This window comes from Dipteris shenzhenensis, chromosome 15 (assembly GCF_047967505.1).
Source record: "Dipteris shenzhenensis isolate YYH24624 ecotype China chromosome 15, Dip_SZ_1.0, whole genome shotgun sequence".
In the NCBI taxonomy this organism is placed as follows: domain Eukaryota; kingdom Viridiplantae; phylum Streptophyta; class Polypodiopsida; order Gleicheniales; family Dipteridaceae; genus Dipteris; species Dipteris shenzhenensis.
Genome location: NC_141610.1, coordinates 46,702,238 through 46,727,865, shown reverse-complemented (window position 1 = coordinate 46,727,865; position 25,628 = coordinate 46,702,238).

Sequence of the window (25,628 nt, the reverse complement as noted above, 5' to 3'; positions counted from 1 at the left end):
CTGTCCAAATATGGGATGACAGGCTGTAAGCCTATTTCAATTCCTTTGGAGCAGAATGTGAAGCTAAGCACAGATGCAAGTGAGCTTCTGGAAGACCCTACTATGTACAGACGCATAGTAGCAAGTTTGATTTATATGACTATCACCAGGCCAGATTTAAGCTATGCTGTTGGATTGGTAAGTTAATTTATGCAGGCTCCAAGGAAACCGCATTTGGATGCGGCTAGATGCATACTCAGGTATGTGAAGTCCACATTGCAGTATGGACTATTTTATGAGGCTGGGGTTCAGATACAGTTGCATGGATACACTGATGCTGATTGGGCTGGTAGTATTTCTGATAGACGATCTACCAGTGGATATGTGTTCTTTTTTGGAGTGCTGCAGTCACTTGGAGCAGCAAGAAACAGCCTATAGTTGCCTTGTCGAGCACAGAGGCTGAGTACAGAGGCTGAGTACAGGGGTGCAGCAATGGGTGCATGTGAAGTGGCTTAGTTGCATAAGCTACTCTATGATATGCATCAGTCTACAGATGGGCCAATTGTCATTTATTGTGACAACATGAGCAGTATACACTTGGCAAATAACCCAGTCTATCATGCTAGAACAAAGCACATTGAGGTGCATTATCACTATGTGCGGGAGAAGGTTTTACTAGGTCTTATTGATCTAGTTTATGTTAGCACAGAGGATCAGGTAGCTGACATATTCATGAAAGCATTGGGTGCAGAGAATCTGTGCAAGTTTAGAGACCTGCTTGGTGTGCAGGAATTAGGATTGAGCTTGAGGGGGAGTGTTGAGATATCGAGCTCTACTCGCGATATGCCAGGGTGACCGTTGTGCATTTATGTCACCGACTTGTTAGCTACAGATGCGGTTGGTACACCGCCCATGAATAATAGCTGGATGACAACTATCCTTATCTACACTAGTTCGTGGCTCAGTTAGTATGCCACCTTAGTTAGTTGAGTTTGGTTTGAGACCCACATATAGGGTTCTTCTACTTCTTTGTACTAGTTCTTTTGGCTTACATAACTAAGAAGAGGAAAACTGTTTTCAGCCTCCACCTTTGTGTGTATTCCCCCATTGTGTATGTGAGAAAGCCGCAAGGGAGACTCCTTCCCTCTCTCCCACTATCTTCACAACAAGGCTTTCTTCAACCTGCAAACAACAGCATGAACAGCATGAACATAACCTGGTGGATGCTCCATATAGACCTCTTCTTGCAAATCACCATGCAAGAAAGCATTCTTTACATCCATTTGATGTAAAGAGCATCCCTTTGATGTAGCCATAGCAATGACTGGTCTTACGGTTGCCATCCATGCAACTGAACTGAATGTTTCTTCATAATCAATGCCATATGTCTGTGCATACCCCTTGACAACTAATCTTTCCTTGTATCTGTTCACAAAACCATCTGCATTATGCTTCACATTATAAACCCACTTGCAGCCAATTGCATTCTTGTCTTTAGGCAAGGGCACCAATTCCCATGAAGCATTTGCTTCCAAGGCATCCATTTCTTCATCCATGGCTTTCTCCCATTTTTCTTTTCCCATGGCTTGCTCAAAAGAAGTGGGTTTTGGTTCATGTATCACTTTGACCGTATAGGCATAGTGAATGGCTTTAAATCCATCATATTTCAACCTATCCACAGGATACCTAGCTCTGGTAGACCTGTGCAAAATAGGCTCACTACCAGGTGCTCTCAAAACATCCCTTGTCTTCCTTACTCCAGGTATAACAATAGAAGGAATACCCAACTCATCATCAAGGCTCTATTCTAAGCCACTGGATTCACCATCCACATAAGAGTGACTTGCATTCACATCAACCATGGGATGATCTACTTTCTCTTTTCCTTTTCGTGATACTTGCATACCACTATCTACATTGCTTTGAGGAGATCCTCTTGATCTCAATCTACCTATCCATGGTGAAGTATGTGAACCACTGCTAGAGGACACTACAGGTCCACTAATATTTTGTGACTCCTGCTGTGAATTTTGTGCAGCATTACCATTTTGTGCATCTACATCATCAATCACATTTACTGGTTTATACTAGCTACTCATCTCATAAAAAACAACATCTCTGCTCATTGTAAACTTAGAGTAGAAGGGTTATAGCATCTATACCCTTTCTTCTGCAGAGAATAACCAATAAAGATGCACTTCTCAGCTTTTGAATCCAACTTGGATCTCAACTCCTTTGGCACATGAACATAGGCAATGCAACCAAAAACTTTCAAATGAGAAATATCTGGTTTCCTACCAGTGTACCTCTCCTCTGGCATCATGCGATGTATTGCTATAGTGGGAAACCTGTTCATTATGTAGACTACTGTAGCAACTGCTTCAGCCCAATAATAATCTGGCATGTCTTTTTCGTTGAGCATGGCATGAGATACCTCTCCAATATGCCTGTTTTTCCTTTCTACAAGTCCATTTTGCTATGGGGTATGACTGCATGAATATTGCTGCTTTATGACATGCTCGTGCAAGAAACTTGCAAACTCATTTGAGAGGTACTCTCCCCCTCCATCTGACCTTAGGCATTTTATTTGTAGGCCTGTTTCTTTTTCAACCATAGCTTTAAAAGCTTTGAAATGCCCAAACACTTCACTTTTCTTTTTCATAAAATACACCCAAACTTTTTTGCTGTAGTCATCAATAAAAGTGACAAAATAATGATAGCCTTCAATAGATGCAGCTTTAGTAGTCCACACGTCAAAGTGGATTAATTCTAGTGGCCTCTTACTCTCTTGAACATGTCTAGGAAATGGTTTCCTTGCCTGTTTTCCAAATTGATAGGCTTCACATACCTTATGCATTCCTGCAACAATATTTTGGGCCTGCATTAATTTAAGTCACTGTACATTAACATGATCAATGCGTTTATGCCAGATATCAATATTTGCAACTACATCGGTCCCATGTGCAAACATTGCTGCACTCAATTCAAGCATGTCCACATCCAACGTAAACATCCTGCCCTTCTTCTTCCCTTTTGCTATCATGCAACCTTTATTTTTCATATCCTCAACAAAGCATCCATGAGGATTAAATCTGACCTGCAAGCCCTGCTCAACCATTTAACCAATAGAAACCAGGTTCTTGGTGATATTCGAGACATGAAATACATCAGAGAGGTATTTCTTTTTTCCATCCTGCATAGACAAAGGAATTTTACCAATCTGCACATAGGATGTGTAGTATCATCACCAGTCTCCACAAATCTTGGTCTTTCCATTTTCCTTGCATCCTGCATCCATTTTGCATGACCTATCATGTGGTTTGATGCACCTGAGTCAAAATACCACACATCATTGCTTTCTTTTGCACTTGTCATAGAATTGGTCATGTGTTGCACCATAAATAGATGCTCATTTCTGTCATCACCCTATCTACTAGAGGATGCATAATTGCCTTGCTGCAATTTTCTAGTCATGATGTCATTGTGCTTTTTATAGCAGTCTTTAACTGTATGACCCATTTTGCCACAGTAGTAGCATTTAACATTGTTGTTTGCATTTTGGCCTCTTTGCCATCCACCACAACCTCTTTGGCTCCCGCTGCCTCTAAAGTTACCACGTCCTCCTCCATAGGACTAGTTTTCTTGAATTTGCTGCATATTCTGATTTCTACCACGGCCTCCAAATCGGCCTGCTCTACCTCTACCTCTACCTCTTCTAGCATTTGAGTAGAAGATAGCTTCTTTTCAAGTTCCTCCTGAAGAAGATGCACCACCATTTCTCTGCTCTTCAGAAATTAGAAGAGCAATCAACTCCTCAAAATCAGGAAAATTCTCACGGACGACAATGGATGTCCAGAATTGTGCATAATCCTTTCCTAGAACTTTCAAGGTCATAGAAACTAAATCATCATCTTCCACTGGTGATCTAATAGAAGCAAGTGCATCTGCAATCTTCTTCACTTTCATGTGGTACCAAGTCATTGATGCTCATATTTTCTGTCTGCACATTATGCAACTCCTGCTTGAGCTACATTTTCCTGGCTTGCATATTTGTACTATACATTTTTGTTAAAGTATCCCATGCCTCCTTCGGTGTGCTTGCATCCTGAATATGCACAATCATAGAATTTGAAATACTGATAGACAGCTAGTACATAACTTTTCTGGCTCTCTCATGCCAGCCTTTAAATGCATGCAACTCCTATTGATTGGGAACATTAGGAATAACTGGTTCCTATTCAGCTCTAGTAATGAACTCCCAATAGCCTTTTCCCTTAAGAAAATTCGTCATTCTAAACTTCCATGCTTGGAAGTTGTTCTTATCAAGCTTTTCAGTGACAATCTGGAAAGAGCATCAGACGCCATTACAGAACACTGCAAAATATTCTGTCACTGCAAAAAAAACACAACTTCTGCCTCACAAGGGCAAATCTACAAAATTGATGAGAGTGGTATTTGACCACACAGTCACTTCCTAGTGACAATTATGCATCAACAGGCAATAAGAATGATTCTATCACTCCCAATATCTCTGCACACAGGCATACGATGTAATTTCTGTGATAAATTTTCACCGACCTGTAGAACAGTGGTTGCACATAAAAAACAAGGCACTTTCCTGGGTGCCTATGAAAAACTTTCGCCACCAAAACGGGCCCCAAAATGGACCTTTAGCATATACTGCCCTCTCGCCACACTGCGAAGGGCATCCCAATATGAGACAGTGCACTCTTGCACTTTTCGGCTATGCTACCTGTAGAGATTTGCTCCCAAACTCGAAAAAAAAATGAAAGCAACATTGATCCTTTTATTACGACACCGCGAACTTGGTTTGCTTTCTTGAGCTCCTTACCACGAACCGAGCTCTGATACCATGTGAAGAGAGTGGGAGAGAAGGAATGAGTCTCACTTGCAACTTTCTCACATACACAATGGGGGAATACACACAAAGATGGAGGCTGAAAATAGTTTTCCTCTTCTTAGTTGTGAAAGCCAAAAGAACTCTAAGTACAAAAGAATAGGTGAACCCTATATGTGGGTCTCAAACCAAACTTAGCTAACTAAGGTGGCATACTACTTGAGCCACTAACTAAAGTACATAAAGATAGCTGTCATCCAGCTATTATTCATGGGCAGTGTACCAACCGCATCTGCAGCTAATAAGTCGGTGACATAAATGCACAATGGTCACCCTGGGATATCATGAGTGGAGCTCGATATCTCAACAGGGTTTGCCATGGATGGCGTGAATCCTTTCGGGTCACGCTCGACATCTTGGTCAACATGGCCCATAGTCTTGGTGAATTACAATATTCCAGCATGGCTAACAATAAAGAAGGGACACCTCATGCTTGCACTACTTGATGCCAAGGAAGTACAAGGCCAAAAATATGGATGTGTACATGGCACCTTTGATAGAGGAGTTACAGATCTTATGGAGAAGAGTGCGGGTCTTTGATATTTCCAGAGCTCCTAGACATACCAATGATATTTTGGTCAGGGGTTTCTTGATGTGGACCATGCATGACTACCTAGGATATGGAGAGTGCACAGGTACGTGGTTGTGTCTTTACATGTATAATATAGGATTATGCTTTTATGACTCTCTTTCGCATGCATGTCTTATACTAATACATTCATGCATGCGTGCAAGACTTGTTACAAGTGGGTACCATGCTTGTCCTATTTGTGGACCGTGTTTGGAATCGCTTGCACAACACTCCAAATATATGAGGAAAAATGTTTATGAAGGTCAATGCTCGATACCTTCCACTAGACCATCTTGCGCGTGGAGGTCAGCTTGATCCACCACCACCATATTTGAAGGCAAGTGACTGGATTCAGGCTTGGAGGGTGACTGGAGAGGAACCTCGTCGTGGTATGAAGAGGCTACCTATCTTTCACGAGCTTCCTTATTGGGGATAGTTACAAATCAATCATCTCTTGGATCCCATGCATATCTTCAAGAATGTGGGGGCTACTATTTGGGCACACTTGGTTGGTTCCAAAGACTCGAGAGGAGTGTGAGAAGAGTTGCGTGCTATGAATAGGATGTCTCCTTTGTGGCCCTAAATGCGTGCTTCGGGAAAAGTTATCCTCTCGAAAGCAACATGAATCCTCTCCACGAGAGAGGAGGCAGCGGCGATCAAGGCAGACATTGCCTCTTTTCAAACACCCACAGGGTACATGTGTTGCTTGAAAGGAGCATTTTCAAAGGACAATAAGATTAGTGGGCTCAAGTCCCATGATTGGCACAAGGTCTTACAGGTATTCTAAGCTTTAGGATTAGTGTACCGATAATCGTGATGCATTAGTGTAGTTATGATTATGTTATATTATTGACATGACTTCTTTGTTGCTTTGATAGTTTATCCTCCCAATTACAATAAAAGGGTGCTTATTACAAGAAGATGTTAGAAATGCTATATTCAAGATCAATGGTATTGTGAGGTATGCTTGCTATCAAATTGCATTGATTGCATTTTCTTTAATTTAATTTGAATAATTTGTAGACTGATTATGAATATATCTAACATGGCATGTGAAATAGGTGGATATCTAAAAAAGAGATCTCCATATCGAGCATCGAGAAGGCTAGGGTGGGAGTCCATCGAAGCCGTATGCTTGCTTGAGAAGCACTTTCCCTCAAGCATTATGACAACTCAAGTGCAATTACTTATGCACATAGTTAATGAGGTGGCCATTGCAGGTACCGTTCATAGTCGGTGGACGTTTTTTCTCGAGCGGTTTATGAAAACTTTGAAGGGATTTGTAAGACAAAGAGCAAGACCAGAAGCAAGCATGGCAGAGGGATGGCTTGTGCAAGAGTCATTAGTATATATCATGGAGTTTCTTGTATCCACAGATCCCAATATGTTGGAAGCTTAGCATAACGAGAATGATGATTGCATCGTTGGCGAGGTTCTTAAGGGAAAGGGATTGAAAGAAAGATGAGTGAAGAGAAAATGGAGAAATTCAATAAGTTTTGTATCTTCAATAGCAAGGAGATGCAGAAGTGGATTGACAGATATGAAGCGGCCAAAGCAAAAAGAATAAATGCAAGGACGAGATTCAGAGCAATGTACAGGCGATCGCAACCATATCCATGGGATCTTGCCCTTCTCCCCACTCACATGTCACTTGATTGGCTACAACTGGCTCTACATAAAGCCGAACGTGATGGAGAGACAATAAACGAGCACAAGCGAGAGTTATCATCTGGATGTATGATGCATGTAAGTTTCTTACCTCTTGACGTAATTAAGCAATTATTTGTGGCAATATACGCTATAAAATAGATGCACCTTCATTGTTTTAATGATGTTTTGGAAACTCCATCAAAAGAGCTAAACCTTTCATAGAGAAACGTAGGCACCAGTCTACACACTCAATAAAATCAGCTTCTTTTTCATTTTTATTTCCCATGACAAGATTTGTACATAAGATCGGTAGCCAAACTTTTTGATTAGCAAGTCACACAAGCAAATTATATGTTCGCATAGCCAACCCTCACATGGTAAATGTCTAAGTATACCCACACATAAGATAATAGAAGTCATAAAAGCCCAGTTGAGTTTATTTACCCCAAAGGAGGTCTTAAAATCAAGAATACATAAAGTCATACTATTTTTCACCTTGTGGTGCTTGCTCCTAGTCATCATTTACATCGTGCTCTAGACTATAGTTTGCATTTTTGAATTGATAGTTTTTCCAAAGTTCACCTACTTGTCCAATGAGATTATTAAGTTCTGTAGCACCTATGATAGCTAGAAAAATTTATTTAGTATTCAATTTGTGCTAGCATTGCACATTGCACACCTATAAACTAAGCTAGTGATGGAGTTATCTCAATCAGTTGAGCCAAAGTTGACTCCAAGGCATCCTTCTCCATCTCATTGAACACCATTGCAATTCCTTTTCTGCTACAAAGCAACGATTCCTTCAAAGAAACCACTCCACAAAATAAGTCCACCACATATTATTTCTATGGATAGAAGGCCTGTACTAGTTGCACAGTGTAGTCTCCATCCCTAATATTTTGGACATGATGAATCCCAATCTTTGCAGTTGATTGATTTTCATGGTCATCATCTTCATTATCCACCCAAGATATTACCATTGAAGAAATCACAAGATCTTGAAATGCTATGACCTTGGGACCTTACTTATAAAAGCCACCACGGTTGCCATTTTGAAAGAATTTGTTGTGAGGCTTTTCTCTCCTCATTTTATTTTGCATCATGAGTAAGAATTATCAAGAGTTTTTTATAGTGATAGCTCAAACCAAAAAATAATAATAATAATAATGATTCCTTGTTTAGGAGTTGACCATTTAGGAATCTTATGCAATTTGACATGTACCCAACCAAACCAAACTCTACCACCAGATTTGGGAAACATTCAACCAAATCTTTGCCGAGATTTTCATTGAAGCCTTTTGCAAGCATCTCATGCATTGTTTGGTATTTAGATCAATGAGTTCCCAACCTTTATTGACATTGTAGGTGGGGAAGGCTTTCCACCAGATTAAAAATACCTTTATGAAACCTTCTAGAGAAGGAGATAATTGTTTACATTAAAAATGCCATTATGAAACCTTCCAGAGAAGGAGATAATTGTTTACATAAAGACGCACAAGATCTTGGAGTATGAAGTGATGCATGAAAGTCTTCATATTGAGAGGATGCATGCACATCACAAGTTTATTCAATAACATACATCCCCATGATATATAGAGACAATCATGCATGATACACATCATGTGTATGTAAGCTTCAGCCACATTGCTTCAGCCACATTGTATATTGCCACTTCCCTCTAAACACTTATGCACAAGCCTCTACACCAACACTAACCCTTCCTAAAGGTTGCATTAGAAGATGCTAAATCTATCAAGCCAAGGAAATATTATCTCATGATAGATTTTAATCCTGTATGTTGGTAAGCACATAGAGATGTCTAATCTTTAGGATGATTCTATGTTGGTACCACATGCAAACCTCAAAGAGGTAGGATCTAGTCACCTCCATAAGTATAAATGAGGGGATAATGATCACACATTATGGAAAATAAAGCTAGATATGGGCACTATCATGAAATGATCTCATAAATCATTGCATGGAATTCATAAATGATTTCATGAATGGACTAAATCTAGGGAATTAAAATACCACCCTCATGGTGGGGAACATGGATAGGTCAACTACACCCTGGGGACTCCTCACCTCTCATAGATCACTAACCTAAGAGGCCTTGAATTTAGGTGTTGCTTTAACCACTTCTATCATTTTTCATATGTCCTATCCATACCATAACCCACTAATTCTAGTCACACTGTTGCTTCTACCTACTTTCACTACAATTTGATCATACATTGAAACATCTTTATTGTAGCTATCTTGTAGTTACCTAAGTTGACAGTTTTCTTCAATAGATAGCCTAAATTTTGTTAATTTCAAAGATTAACTTTCCACAAAATCTATCCTTACAGCTTAATACTTAATCCATTGCACCATCAAATCCAAAATAAATTCACTTGAAGAATATATTCCTCAAACTAGTTGAGAAGAGATGACAACTATAAAGCATGCATAAGTTTTCATCACACTTAAGCCAAACAAGTACAACCCTATAAGCAATAAGATACAATAGAGTATAATATATCATGAGAGAAATGACAATGCTTTATGCACCATAAGTGGGAACACTTAGGCACTCCTAAGTTGTTGTCACACTAAAGCCAAACAACTATAGCCCTACAAGCAACAAGATACAAGAGAGTATTATATATGACACAAGAAATGATAATGTCGTATGCATCATAAGTAGGAACACTTAAGGATCCTATATAGTGATGGATCCAAGAGGAGTTTTGGATTTAAATCTTAGAAAAATGATAACCTTGTCATATCAAGGCCCCATGTAGAGACCCTATGATGTACTCAATTAACCCACCCCATGATGTACTCAATCAACCCACACCTAATTCCAGCACTATGGCTCAGTTCACTCGACACGCTTTTCACCACCCTCTACTAGGGGCCACACCTCCACATTATAGGCATTATATGGGCATGCATCTATGGCTAAGGATTTATATTGCCAAGGTTATATTAATGTTTTGTGCATTTTTTAAAGGCCTTTGAGATCAATCGCTTTCATGAATCTAAGACCTAGTATTAAGGGCATGGTGCCTTATATGAAAGAATTATATTTATGATCCACATTACACCTCACTTGTCTAAGGAAGTGTCAGGTGCAAGTCATAGAAGTTGAGAATTCACACAAAAGATAAATTTGAAATTGAAGAATGAAATTTTCTTATTCCAAAGTAGATCTTTTACAAGAGGAAACAAAGAAGTACCACCCTACTGCCCCTGTGCTCTATGTCCAGTATCTCAAGCACAATCTCAATTGCAATCCAAAATGAGGAAGAAGATGAAGCACAACCTTGATCTCAAATTCCATGTCCCAGAACCTTGATTTCAATGCCAATCCAATTCTCTATATGGATCTCTATAGATTACCTCAAAATCCATGCATCAATCCCACTTCTAAAATTTGAGAGATGAAAATTTTGTTCTCCTTTTTCAAATCAAACCCTTTTCCCATATGCATATTTGATTTTCTCAATCTAGAACTTGAATTTCCAAATAGATCCATAGTCCCAATTTATAACCTTTTTTAAACATGGAAAAGTACATTGGAATTTCAACTATTTTTGAAGAGCTATATCTCCCAAATGATGAAGAATATGAAGATAATCTATAAGATGACTTTGAAATTCTCTATGATTTTGTGTCTTCATCTCAATCTACCAAAATCCACTATTTTGGCCTCATCTTAAGACTCGACACAAAAATTATAGAAAAACTAATTTAAAGTATCTTTCCACGATCTTTTTACCACTATTTCACTTTCTAAACAGTTGAACCATGTAGACTATAGTGTATTAAAATTGAAGTCTATTAAAAGGTCTATAACTTTCTCATAAGACATTCTTCAAAATGGAATGTATTCCCATACATATTTTCCTTCCAAAAAGGGCTATATAAATATTATGATGATGAAATGCCCAAAAAATATGATAACAACATAACATAGAAAAGAAATACATTGATGATTATTTGAGGCTTCGTAGGAACGCATTAACACCATTGGCATGAAACAATGCTTCACATTATCTCCTACATTATTTAGGCATCAAATTGATGTATCATCATCCTTCATTGGATAGTCTAGGTGGGGAGAGTTCTCCAATTGTCCTTGTCTTACTATTTTCATATTCTTTGTATTGATCTTAGCCATAGCAAAGTACTTATAAGGGAATTTGAATGCACTCCATATGACTATGATAAAGCCAAAATTAGTTTTCAACACTATTGAAAAATAGAATTTCCAAAAGACTTTTTGACATGAGATGGTGGATATTGTTTGGTCCTACACCTACTCTCAAGTCCTAATATTCCACTAAAATTATTCACCTTGAAATGTGAAACTAACCAAGCAACATGCATCCTTGGCTAGAGTAGAGCATTGTGCTTAGCACATGCATATTGAATCACTCCTAGCACATGCATTTGATTCACAAGTACATCCTATAGTGTTTATGTGGATATGTTTTGATGCATTGTTAGACCTTGGATTTACTACCTAAGGTTACCTAAATGATAGGTGCACGTGGTTTTACTTAGATCCAAGTATAATAGGATTTAGATAAGTCCTTAAATGCATTTGTAAGAATTTCCATCGGGAGCCTTGTGTGCATCTACCGAATCAATTCACTTGCAACTTGCTTAGAATATAAAGAGTAAAGGCTATTGAGTCTAAATATGGTTTTGGGAAGGTTTCTTGATTCCATACTAGGAAGTCTATATAAATGCAATGGATTCTATTGTAGGGGATGTGGTTGTTGTGCTTGAATGAGAGAGAATGAATATGATAATATGAATACAAGAGGTGAGTTATTGTCCAAAATAACACTATATTAGGGAATTTGGGAATTTTCATATAGTTTGGGAATTCTACACATGGTTAAGATCTAGCCATATGGTCAAATATTAACCTACATTGGAAATGGAATCCACCCTAAAAACTATATTAAGGAATGCTCCCAGGTCCCACTTTGAAATAAGTGGACAAGATTTGGCAACATGGTCATATCTTAACCCGTTATTTAAAAGTGGGACTTGGGAGATTCCCAAATTATCCAATATAGTGTTAAATGTTGAATGTATGAACTATGCAAAATTCTTCTATATTAAGAAATGTACTCCTTCCCCATTGACTTGTTTACATTTTTCTTGGAAGGGATAAAAATCGTGTCTAATTATAAGAAACTTTGTTAAGATTTGTCCCTCACACTATTTTTAGATGTTTTGGTTAAGATGTTGTATCTTGATGGTTTGTTTTGTTATTTATTACCTTGCAATAGAAGAAAGTGAGATATTTCTATTAGATTTTCAACAATCTCCCCTTGTAATGTGTATTCTTCATTGCATGCAATGAGCAGTTAGCAATGCACAATGCTATGACATGAGAGAGTCTATGAGAACTTGCAATAGGATCTTTGTGTAGCACAATTGGAATTATGCACTAAGTAGCTTAAGAACAATTTGATATAGGTGCGAGCATGAATTGTTTTTGTGATGATGCTCACCCCATGTAGCCAGAAATAAATAGATCGCTATAACGGGTTTTATTAGTGCTCGTTTGGAGGTCAAGTGATGAAATTAGGTAGTGGTGGTTACCCCTTAGGTTGGGATATAGATAAGGACTGAGAGACATAAAGTTATCAACATTTAGTCATCATAGTTTGTGGGACATGGGGTTGTTGGTTTTAGATAAATGGAATTAGTGTACGTGCTTGAAAATGGATTGTTGTATGATGAGTAGATATTTCTCAATGTATGACATCCTTGGAGAATTTCTAAGCATCAATGGAATAAAGAAAAAAGGTAGGCTACACCTAAAGAATCAAGCCTAGGGGAGCTACAACCTCAATAAGACCTCAATAAGATGTAGACAATGGCATAAGTCCTGGCACACAAAGAGGCATGAGAATACCTAAGGCAACTTTGGTAGGGAATGTGATATCACAAATCCTTAGCAAGGGTGTGATCATTCTTCTTTAGAAAATCCTGATCCATATGAGAAGCCCTGCGAATACCAATCATGAGTGCCCTCCAAATAGCTTTTAAAATTCAAGTGAAACAAGGGGTAGCACAAGGTGTTGAAAGCAAGGATTCTCCTACGTGAAAAAGAACTCATCCAAGAGGTAGGGAAGGATTTAGGTGATGACCCAAGCATTGCACAATGCATAATCAAAGAGCATGAGCCAAACCCCTATAGATTGAGTAGGCCTTAGCCAATTTGCAATTTCTGCTATGAGTAAAGAAAGGTAGGTGAAGATAACGTCATCATCCAATATCAAAGTAAAATTCCAACATTTTTAAGTAATGGATGATGTAGACCCATTCAATCATATTAAGTCATCAATGGGTGTAACGTGAAGAAATGTTACATGATTTATTTCCTATACACTTATACAAGAATGCACAATGCTGGTTTAATCAATTTTTTCTAGGTTACTCTTATGACTAGGAGAAAATGTTAAAGGAAGATTTCTTGAGACAATAACTATTGGGAAATAAGTGAAGAAGAGCAAATGTTGAAGGAAAGAATTCTTGAGGCAATTATTGAGGCAATTCTATTGGGAAATAAATGAAGAAGATGTCAAAACCAAGGTGAAGAACCTAAAAGAGAAAAAGATTGAGTCTGTTCAAGATTTTGTTCTCCAAGTGTAGGCATCTTTTGATTAGTTAAACTTGGAGCCCTATCAAGGCCATGCAAACATGGATGTTGAGTGGTTCCCAATTGAATCTTTGATTTGTAGAAATCATCAGCCTAACAAGAACCTATGATGAGCTATTCAACCTACCAATACCATGGAGAAATGTAATCTAGACAAGGGAAAGACCAAGAAAGAGGTGATAAAAATTAGTGATAGTGAGGATGAAGGAAAATCTTCCCCCAATGTCAAAGAAAGACTTAACATTGAGCTTTGGTGACATTCATAGCTGGATCCACCCTAGAATCTATGTTAAAATTCAATTAATATATGTGCAATGCTCTTTGAATAAATCCAATATTATATGTCATTCTACATTGCTTCCTTTTCCATGCACTTTTTTGCAATGGGGTCTGTAGAACATGTCAAATGACCAAGGTATGAAAGGGACTTCAAGAAAAGGAATTTGAGGTAAGCCGTGGATCTAATGAGAAGTGGTAAGTCCACTCAACCTAGCCCTATGACATTTGGTTTAGACCAGTACTATGACATATGTGTCAAATTCATTCATCACACCAAAGAATGTTGGTATAAGAACAAAAGAAAAATGGAGGCCAACTAAGTCTCAAAAGAAGACCGAGGGTCTTGACCCAAGAATGAAGCAAGAAATGATCCACAAGAGCGAGGAAGAGACTATGACCAAAGATCACTCTTAAGATTGAGCATCTTGATGAGGCTATCTAGATCATAGAAAAGGAATATTGAGTTGTTGTTTTTATGAGGAAGAAGGGAAACATCAAATTCGAGTGCAAGCTGCTATGGCAAGAGCATGTGAATCTCTTATGATGAAATAATAAAAGATGAGAAATTGATCTCAATGTGGATTGTGGAGGGAGAGTGGACTTTAGAGCCTAGATCCCATAATGGTGGAGGACAACTTGAGTTGCTCAATTATTGGGACTAGCAACATACGACTCATCCGTAGTTTGGGTTCATGGCTTGGAGACATTGATTTTAGCAACAAGTCAAATTTATAGGATTGTGATGAGGTGAATCTTGGATTGGACTTGGTTTGAAGACTACCATGAACCCAAGCACTAGCGAGAGAAATGATTGGCCTAGTTGGTTCCTACCATTCCCATGCTTTGTAGTACTTGTATAGAATGCATGGTCTATTAATGCTCTTATGGGTGTAGGAGAATACATGGTCTATTAATGTGCCCATAGGTTCTAGACGAATAGAGGATCCTTAGGACAAATAGAAGGGGGTGAGTTCATTACAAAGCCATCCTACAACTATATAGTGACAAGTCTGATATTGATGGTAAACGCCAACTATTCCTGGGTGCAAGTGATGTTGCAAACTTTATTTGATGATCTAATTAAAGTCGTGATATCAAAGATTAGATACTTGAGAGAAGCTCTACAAGAGCTTGATTTCAAAGATAGTTAGTAGATATGGAGCTAGAGTTCTAGATGGATGCCTAGTGGAGCAGATATATGTGGAGTAGCCACATAAATTTATGTACATTTGGCCAGTGGATGGAATGCACAACATGCTTTGCCAAATGATGGATAGGCTAAAATAGGGTAGGAGAGATTGGGTACCAAAATTTCTTTCTATCATGGTTAACCTATTTCTAACTTTTGAGGGGGATGGTGGTTATGGATATCATGATGTGGTGATCCATTACATGGACATATGATGATACTTAGGCATTTCAAAGACATTGGTGGGCATGTGACTCATAATGAAAGTACCACATTCAATGGATACAGTGATTCTAACTAGGATAGAGATTGAGTTTCATAAGGGTTAGATACTTTAAGACCAAGTTTTTGCTACAGTTAAGGGCCATCCTATGGCTCTATGAGAGGTGTTAAATATTCTACATAGTTCAAAATGATATCACTAGCTTGTGCTCCCATTAGCCTCAAATGGACCATGGATGCTCGAGGGGGTCACTATATAAAAGTGCGCATAGCACTGTGAGTAAGCATATATATTAAAACCCCTAGATTGGAGATTCTACATATATTTAGTACTTACATATCCCCCTTCTATAAGTGTACATGTTTCAATTTTGAATTTAAAGGTCCCATCTACACATTCACATAAATTAATGTGTTTTATATAGTAATTTTATTCTTTTCATTTTGTTTAATTAATGTTTACAAATACTTTTATTTATTTATTTATTTATTCTTCTTATTTTTTCTATTTTTGGGGTCGATTTTATTTTTTGATTTGTTCGTTTATTTTTTCTTAGGCACCTTCTTCCTTTCTTCTTTGTATGTTGTTATCTTTCTCTTTTGTTTAGTTGACGTATTTTAGTAAGCATTGGGTTGCTAGTAAGCGTTGGGTTGCCCAATAGAGTCTATGGTCTTTAGAAACCCAACATAGCTCCTCATGCTTGGGCACTGATGATGACATAAGCATTGCTTTGCTTGCTAAGTATGTCTATCTTTTGTTTTTTTTAAAAAATTATTACCTCATTTTTGTTATCTTTTATTTTCTTTGTAGAATTTTGGACTTTAGAACAATAAAAATTTGAATTTATGTGATTCGATATATTCTCGTCTTACAAATGTATCTATATATATGTATATATACATACATACATACATCCATACATACATACATATATATATATATATATATATATATATATAATTTAATCCCCTCAAGTATCTATACACCATGTATCCAACAAAAAAATCCCTTTTATAACCGTTACTCTAGCCAACATTTTTCTGAACATGTCAAAGCTTGTTTTTAAAATTCAAGTCATTTTTATCGCAGCATCTTGAATATTTGCTAAAAATGTCAACATGGTCATATTAATGGCATGCTTCGTTATGGATTCTATCATATAACCCCATAAAAACATGTGAAATATGTATATATGTATGTATACATATATATAGATATATATATATTTATATATATTTTATACACACACACACACACACATATATATATACATATATTCATACACACACACACACACACACACACATATATATGCATGCGTGGTGTGTGTGTGTGTGTGTGTGTGTGTGTGTTACCCCCAAAAAAATTCCATTGTAAATGTAATAAGTAGAAGTGAATATTTGTGTGTGGCACTAGTAGAATATAATATGGGATGAAAAGGGCCCAAGGTTGAGGTGGAAGCGTGTGCCACCCTGCCAAGTAAGAGGACCCATAGGTGCGTTGTACATAGTCCATGGAACAAATAATATAGTATGGTGAGATGGCATGGAATCTCCATGTGCCACCCCTCCACCTAGGCAATCCCATGAAACATTAAGTGATATATGGCCAAGGCCAAGGGGACATATTGTATTTAATTGTGGTAGAGGTGGCAGGGCATCTTAGACTTTCTCATCTATGTGGGCCAAACCCATGTGGAAAGTCCAAGGGATAATATTTTCATAAAGAAAAAGTAGGATAAGGTGGCAAAGCATCTATGTGCCAACCCTCCACTTGTCCTCCTACGCAATATAATATTGAGATGGAGCCATGATGCCTCTTAGACTAAGGATAAGAACGTTTAATTTTTGAGGGGAAGAAATTGTCGCATGCTATTGAGGATGCGCACCGCCAAGCCCACATGGGAGAAGGTCTCCACCCACACCATGCATATGGGAGGAGGCATTTATGAGGGGACTCCCCTTCCTTCGGTTAAAAGGAGGGACTATGACACCTTCTCGCTTGTATAGCCACCATGTTGGAAGATTAAGCCATTTCCCTACTCCTATAGTGTGCAAATCACTCCCTCACTCCTCTCCTTCATTCTCCCCCATGTCTCACCCCCTTCTGCCATGATGTTCCTACCATCCCTCTCCCTTCCCCACCTCTTAATCCCCATAGCCTCGTGGTGTATATGTTCTCCCCCAGTCTCCCTCTTCCCTCTCATTTTCCCACATGTCCCTTTTGCTTCCACTTCCCCCTCCCCTTTTCCCCCTATCTCACTTATGTATTTCCATCTTCCCGATGAGTCATCTCCTCCCTCCTACGCTCTCATCATGAAGTGTGTACGCATGGATGCCCCGTGATCACGCCATTTTGGAGGTTTTTAAATCCCACAACAGTAGTAGAACAGTAGTAGACATTAACAACACCCCTTTCCATAGTGAAGAGTAGACAAATTTCGATTAGGAAAGAGAAATGTTTAATGTATAAACTCTGCAATGAACATCCGCAAAAAATGAAGTAGCATCAATTAAAGGATAAACAATTTTTTCTAAAAGAGGAAATGTGAGCAATAGAGCTTTGATAAGTCGATGGTAGCATCACTTTTATTGAAGAGGGGAGTCTGCCTACCTGCCACCATCCAACAAGCAAAAATAGTGAGAACTAGTTTTGACTTTGGTTGGGAAGACAAGTGTCATCAACACCCCTCCCTTGTTATTGGAGTCACAATAAAAACAGATGCTTTTGCCATACACTAATCAAGCTTAAGTAGCAAAGATAATGATCCTTTGTAAATCTCCTCCCTCCTATGCTCTCATCATGAAGTTTGTATGCATGGATGCCCCATGATCATGCCATTTTGAAGGTTTTCAAATCCCACAACAGTTTTGGTGTGGTTGTTGGGATGTGAATCTCGATGGCATTGACAATGGATTTCATCCAATTAGATTCTTTTTTCCGCTTTGTTATTTTTCATCCACTTTCAAAGAGTTTTTTTGATCCATCCCTTCTTTCTTTCGATGTGTAAATTTAGAGGCTAAGCCTTTGTCCAAAAATCCCTCTCCCTCATTCTCATAATTATCCCTCTCATGCTGCCACCCTCCTCATGTTCTGGTCCACCCGCTTCAACCCATTCTTGTTTCGTTCTTTTCTTTCTTTTACCCTGCTCTCTCATCCCTCCCTTCCCTCGTTGCCTACTTGCCCTGCCTCTCTCTACTCTACCCATGACCACTCACTTCTTGCCTTCATTCCCCCCCTCTTCTTCTCTCCCTGCGCTCACCTCTCGGCCCCTTCATTCACTCCGCCTCACGGCCGTTTCTCATCGCAACTACTGTTCCCTTAGATCCAATCACATCCCCTTGTCTCCCCTTGAGATGGAGCAATGAGGCCTCTTAGACTAAGGAAATGAAGGTTTGATTTTTGAGGGGAAGAAATTGTCGCATGCTATTGAGGATGAACACCGCCAAGCACACATGGGAGAAGGCCCTTCCCCACCTCTTACTCCCCATAGCCTCATGGTGTATATGTTCTCCCCCCAGTCTCCCTCTTCCCTCTCATTTTCCCACATGTCCCTTTTGCTTCCACTTCCCCCTCCCCTTTTCCCCCTATCTCACTTGTGTATTTCCATCTCCCCGATGAGTCATCTCCTCCCTCCTACGCTCTCATCATGAAGTTTGTATGCATGGATGCCCCGTGATCCCACAACAGTAGTAGACATTAACAACACCCCTTTCCATAGTGAAGAGTAGACAAATTTGGATTAGGAAAGAGAAATGTTTAATATATAAACTTTGCAATGAACATCCGGAAAAAATGAAGAAGCATCAATTAAAGGATGAACAATTTTTTCTAAAAGAGGAAATGTGAGCAATAGAGCTTTGATAAGTCGATGGCAGCATCACTTTTATTGAAGAGGGGAGTCTGCCTACCTGCCACCATCCAACAAGCAAAAATAGTGAGAACCAGTTTCGACTTTGGTTGGGAAGAGAGGTGTCATCAACACCCCTCCCTTGTTATTGGAGTCACAATAAAAACAAACGCTTTTGCCATACACTAATCAAGCTTAAGTAGTGAAGATAATGATCCTTTGTAAAAAAAATAAAATTGAAATAAGTGATGGGGGGAGAGAGGAAGGGTTTAAATAACAGGAATTTAATGAAATAGGGGTGTTTTGAAGGGTTTTAATAAAGAAGGGGGAATTAGGTGTAATTATATAGAAGGGGGGAATTAAAAAATGAGAGGAGGGAAAGTTAAAAGTAAATAAATAGAAAGGGGTAAAAACCAGTAAATAGAAAGGGGAAAATTAGATACAAATAGTTAGAAGGGGGAAAAATTTTAAAAGGGGGGACTTTAGATGTCGTAGTGGAATGTACATATTTATATAAAGAAATAAAGGGGAGGGGAGGGGAAAGGGGAAAGAGGGAAGGGGGAGGGTTTTTTTAATTAAGCAAAAGAGAATAAACAAAGTAGAAATAGAGGGGGGTTTCCTTGTGTTTAATTAACTATAAGAGACTTTAAAGAAAGGAGAAAAGGGGGGGGGGGTTGTTAAATATAAAAATTAAGAAAAAGAACACGTAAAAAGGGAAGAGAGAGTGAGCAATTAAGAGTGGAAAAGACCTGTGAGTCCATTGAGGGTAGGCGAGGTCCAAACGGGGAGAGACAAGCAAGATGAACATCGTGGACGTCCTTTTGGTCAAACAGGTACAACGGGGGATCGAGATAGCACTTTTAAGAAGTTATAGTCGTTCGACACGACTTGAGGGGTGGAGCAATGGACAGAGGAGCGGGGGGATAGCGTGCAGTGAATAGAGGCAGCAGGGAAACAGGGGGAGCTTAGAGCTCAGTGTATGTGGTAAGCTTTAGAGTATAGCTAGCGTGGGCAAACTCGGTAGAGAATTAAAGTACTGGAGTGGCACTGGCAGCGGGTTAGTGGCGCGACAAGCACAGGCTGCGATGTGGGGAGCAACGCCGATAGCAGTGAGGTAGTGCGTAGGGAGGTGTGGGCAGGGGAGTTTAGTGCAGAGGTAGTAAGTAGTGTAAGAAGGGAAGGGTAATATACAGGTAGGCTAGTTGGGGTTGGGGGAGTCGGGGTCTGGCAAGACGAGGAGGTGAAGAGCCCACAGAAGCAAAGGTGGGTGGGTAGGGGTCTAGCTAGTTGTGGGAAGACAGGTAGTCAAGGGACACGAAGGTCGAGGAGGGGCGTGGGTGATGAGTGGAGCTGTAGTTACAAGGATAAAGGTGAGCGCACAGGTGGGGGGTAATTAGAAAGTCTAGGAGTCGGGTTACTTTTAGGCTAGTTAAAATACAATTAAGGGAAATATTAAAGGGAAGGTGTGGGGGGGTTAGGGTATATAGGAATTTTAGTAAGGAGGAATAGGGGAAAAGAAGGTATAAAATAGGGGAAGTTAGTGAAAAATAGGGGGATTTAGGGAAAAGTAGGGAAAAATAGGAGGTGATTTGGAAAAATAAGGACTAAGGAGTGAGGTACTTTTTTAAGGATTATAAAGGAAGGAGAGGTAGATTGCATGGACAACTGAGAAAATGAGGATAGAAAAAATTAGAAAGGATTAGGAAGAAAAGGGATAAATAAATAAGGAGAAAGGAGAAAAAATTAGGTGTAGTAGGGATAAATAAAGGAAGAGGTTAGGGAGGGAGAGAGAGAGAGAGAGAGAGGGAGAGAGAGAGAGAGAGAGAGAGAGAGAGAGACAGGGAGAGGGTAGAGAGAGATAGAGGTAGAGAGAGAGAGAAATGAGGTTTGGGAGAGAAATGAAGAGACAATATATATATATAGAGAGAGAGAGAGAGAGGAAGGGGGTAGGGAGAGAGAGAGAGAGAGAGAGAGAGAGAGAGAGAGGGAGATGGAAGTAAAGAGAGAGAGAGATTAGGAAAAATAAGGGGGGGGGGTGAGGTAGTTTAAAAGGGGTTGTCAAAGGATTTATAAAGGAAAGAAAGGTAAAATGCAAGGATAAAAGATAAAATGAGAATAGTATGTGTGTGTGTGTGTACCCACCTTTGCCCAAGTAGGATACAATACACTAGGTGAGACAGTAGGTCATCACCTAGTGTGATGACCTACTGTCTACCTGAAGAGGCTAAGAAGTATTGAGAAGTGTAAAATTTAAGGGATAGGAAATATGCGCTTGAGTAAGGTAGGTCAGAACTTAGTAGTGTGGAAGCAGATAGAATAAGTTGAGGTCTTAGTAGTAGTAATAACAAGCAAGGAGAGGAAAGTGGGAAATTCTAACAATTGTTCGAGTTTGAAGAGTCCTTAAAAAGGTGAAAATTTAAGAGGTAAGTGAAAAAATAATGTTGCTCATAAGAGCAATGAAAGGAGTCAAAAAGGCGAAGGCCATGATAACTTAAATGTAATGTTTAGGAGGCAAGAATGAGAGTCGGAGTGGGTTGTTAAGGGATATGGATTGGATTGTGACGTCCCATGAATATTTCTGCAAGGACAAGAAGAGGATTAGAAGAACGTTTTTAGAAAAGAGGAAAACCAAGTTAGATCAGGGAGTTAAAAAGCCAAATAACGGCCTTGATGACTTAAAGGTCCTATGTGCAACCGACCAAAGTTGCAGGGGAAAGCATGTGTGTGTAGTAGACATTAACAACACCCCTTTCCATAGTGAAGAGTAGACAAATTTGGAGTAGGAAAGAGAAATGTTTAATGTATAAACTTTGCAATGACCATCCGCAAAAAATGAAGTAGCATCAATTAAAGGATGAACAATTTTTTCTAAAAGAGGAAATGTGAGCAATAGAGCTTTGATAGGTGTCATCAACACCCCTCCCTTGTTATTGGAGTCATAATAAAAACAGAGGCTTTTGCCATACACTAATCAAGATTAAGTAGCGAAGATAATGATCCTTTGTAAATAAAATAAAATTGAAATAAGTGATGGGGGAAGAGAGGAAGGATTTAAATAGCAAGAATTTAATGAAATAGGGGTGGTTTGAAGGGTTTTCATAAAGAAGGGGAAACCAGGTATAATTATATAGAAGGGGGGAATTAAAAAATGAGAGGAGGGAAAGTTAAAAGTAAATAAATAGAAAGGGGTAAAAACCAGTAAATAGAAAGGGGAAAATTAGATACAAATAGTTAAAAGGGGGGCAAAATTAAAAAGGGGGGACTTTAGATGTCATAGTGGAATGTATATATTTATATAAAGAAATAAAGGGGAGGGGAGGGGAAAGGGGAGAGAGGGAAGGGGGGTTTTTTTAATTAAGCAAAAGAGAATAAACAAAGTAGAAATAGAGGGGGGTTTCTTTGTGTTTAATTAACTATAAGAGACTTTAAAGAAAGGAGAAGGGGGGGGGGGTTGTTAAATATAAATATTAAGGAAAAGAACACGTGAAAAGGGAAGAGAGAGTGAGCAATTAAGAGTGGAAAGGACCTCTGAGTCCATTGAGGGTAGGCGAGGTCCAAACGGGGAGAGACAAGCAGGATGAATGTCGCGCGGACGTACTTTTGGTCAAACAAGTACAACGAGGGATCAAGACGGCACTTTTAAGAAGTTGTAGTCATCCGCCACGACAAGAGGGGTGGAGCGATGGACAAAGGAGCAGGGGGATAGCGCGCAGTGAATAGAGGCAGCGGGGAAATAGGGGGAGCTTAGAGCTCAGTGTATGCGGTAAGCTCTAGAGTATAGCATTTTGGCAGACTCGGCAAAGAATTAAAGTACTAGAGAGGCACTGGCAGCGGGTCAGTGGCGCGACAGGCATAGGCCGCAATGTGGGGAGCAACGCCGATAGCAGTGAGGTAGTGCGTAGGGAGGTGTGGGCAGGGGGAGTTTAGCACGGAGGTAGTAAGTAGTGTAAGAAGGGAAGGGTAATATATAGGTAGGCTAGTCGGGCTGGGGGAGTCGGGGTCTGACAAGTTGGGGAGGTGAAGAGCCCGCGGAAGCGAAGGCAGGTGGGTAGGGGTTTAGCTAGTTGTGGGAAGACAGGTAGTCAAGGGACACGAAGGTCGAAGAGGGGTATGGGTGATGAGTGGAGCTGTAGTTACAAGGATAAAGGTGAGCGCACAGGTGGGGGGTAATTAGAAAGGCTAGGAGTCATGTTACTTTAAGGCTAGTTAAAAGACAATTAAGGAAAATATTAAAGGGAAGGTGGGGGGGTTAGGGTATATAGGAATTTTAGTGAGGAAAAATAGGGGAAAAGAAGGTAAAAAATAGGGGAAGTTAGTGAAAAATAGGGGGATTTAGGGAAAAGTAGGGAAAAATAGGAGGTAATTTGGAAAAATTAGGACTAAGGAGTGAGATTTTTTTTTAAAGGATTTTTTAAAGGATTATAAAGGAAGGAGAGGTAGATTGCATGGACAACTGAGAAAATGACGATAGAAAAAATTAGAAAGGATTAGGAAGAAAAGGGAGAAATAAATGAATAAGGAGAAAGGAGAAAAAATTAGGTGTAGTAGGGATAAATAAAGGAAGGGGTTAGGGAGGGAGAGAGAGAGAGAGAGAGAGGGAGAGAGAGAGAGAGATGGTAGAGAGAGACAGGGAGAGGGTAGAGAGAGATAAATGGAGAGAGAGAGAGAGAGAGAGAGATGAGGTTTGGGAGAGAAATGAAGAGACAAGAGAGAGAGAGATGGTAGAGAGAGATAGGGAGAGGGTAGAGAGAGATGAAAGTAGAGAGAGAGAGAGAGAGATTAGGAAAAATAAGGGGTGGGGTGGAGAGAGAGCTAGTTTAAAAGGGGTTGTCAAAGGATTTATAAAGGAAAGAAAGGTAAAATGCAAGGATAAAAGATAAAATGAGAATTGTGTGTGTGTGTGTGTGTGTGTGTGTGTGTGTGTGTGTGTATGTATACTATATATATATATACATATATATGTATATATATACACATATGTGTATATATATACATATACATGTATATATATATATATATATAGTATACATACATATATACACATATACATATATGTATATATATATATAGTATACATACATATATACACATATACATATATATATATATATACACATATACATATATATATATATACACACACATATATATATATGTATATATATACATATATGTGTGTGTGTGTATACATTAATATACAATTATACACACACACATACATACATACATACGTATGTATAGAGAGAGACACACACACCCCCCAAAATTTTCACAATTTAATAGCCATTTAGTTATTACCAAAGCTAAATAATACATTTTAAATTCAATGACCATTTAGTTATTAATAATACATTTTAAATTTAATGACCTAAAGGCATCCGATTTGACTCAACTTTTAGCAATGGGTTGTCTTGAGAGCCTCTAATGAAGTTGTTGGCCTGACCCTTGGGGTAGCCTTACCAACGATGCAATTTGGGCAAAGCAAAAATTAGGCATTTTTAAAATTTTTGGAAGTACATTTTTCCAATTGGACATTATGTTAGATATGTGGCATCTCTTCTTCATTGCACTTGAATGCATACTTTAAAGTGGTTGACTCTCTCTCTCTCTCTCTCTCTCTCTCTCTCCCCTTCGTTTATCTCCTCAAGTCTTCCTACACACCATCTCCATCTTTTCTCCCTCTCTTCCCTTTATCTCCTACAATCTTCCTCCACACCATTCCCAGTGGATTCCTTTTTGTTTGCTTTTTTTAATATTGGGCAAGCCTTATGAATGATCAAATGGCATTCACCTTGTTTTTCCTAATTGGTTTTCCACTTAGGAAGTTGGCAAATTTCAAAGATGGAAAGCCATTATTCTTAAAACCTGACTTTTCTAACTTCTTTATGGTTTAGAGATCCGTTTATCGGGGTATTTGTATTTCCTCACATTTCTATCTTGTCCTTTTTCTCTCAATGCCTATGTGCTAGCCATGTTGAAAGATACAAGGAAAAAACTTTTTTTTTAAAAGAATATATTTAAAAAAGAAAAGAAACAATAACCACTTCATTTGACTAGTTTGAGGTGCTTTAGATCAAAGATGTTCTATATCTACCAAATGACTAGTTTGAGGTGCTTTCAATACCATGTTCTATATCTACCAAAGATTCTTTAAATCATTTGAAAATGAGGTTAGGAAGAATATTATATGATGATGGAAAAATCGTCCTCTAGTATGCTTCAATAAAGAATAAGGAACCACAAAGATTTATTATGGAGCATTCCATACAAGTAGTCACATATTCATGTTTTTGGGA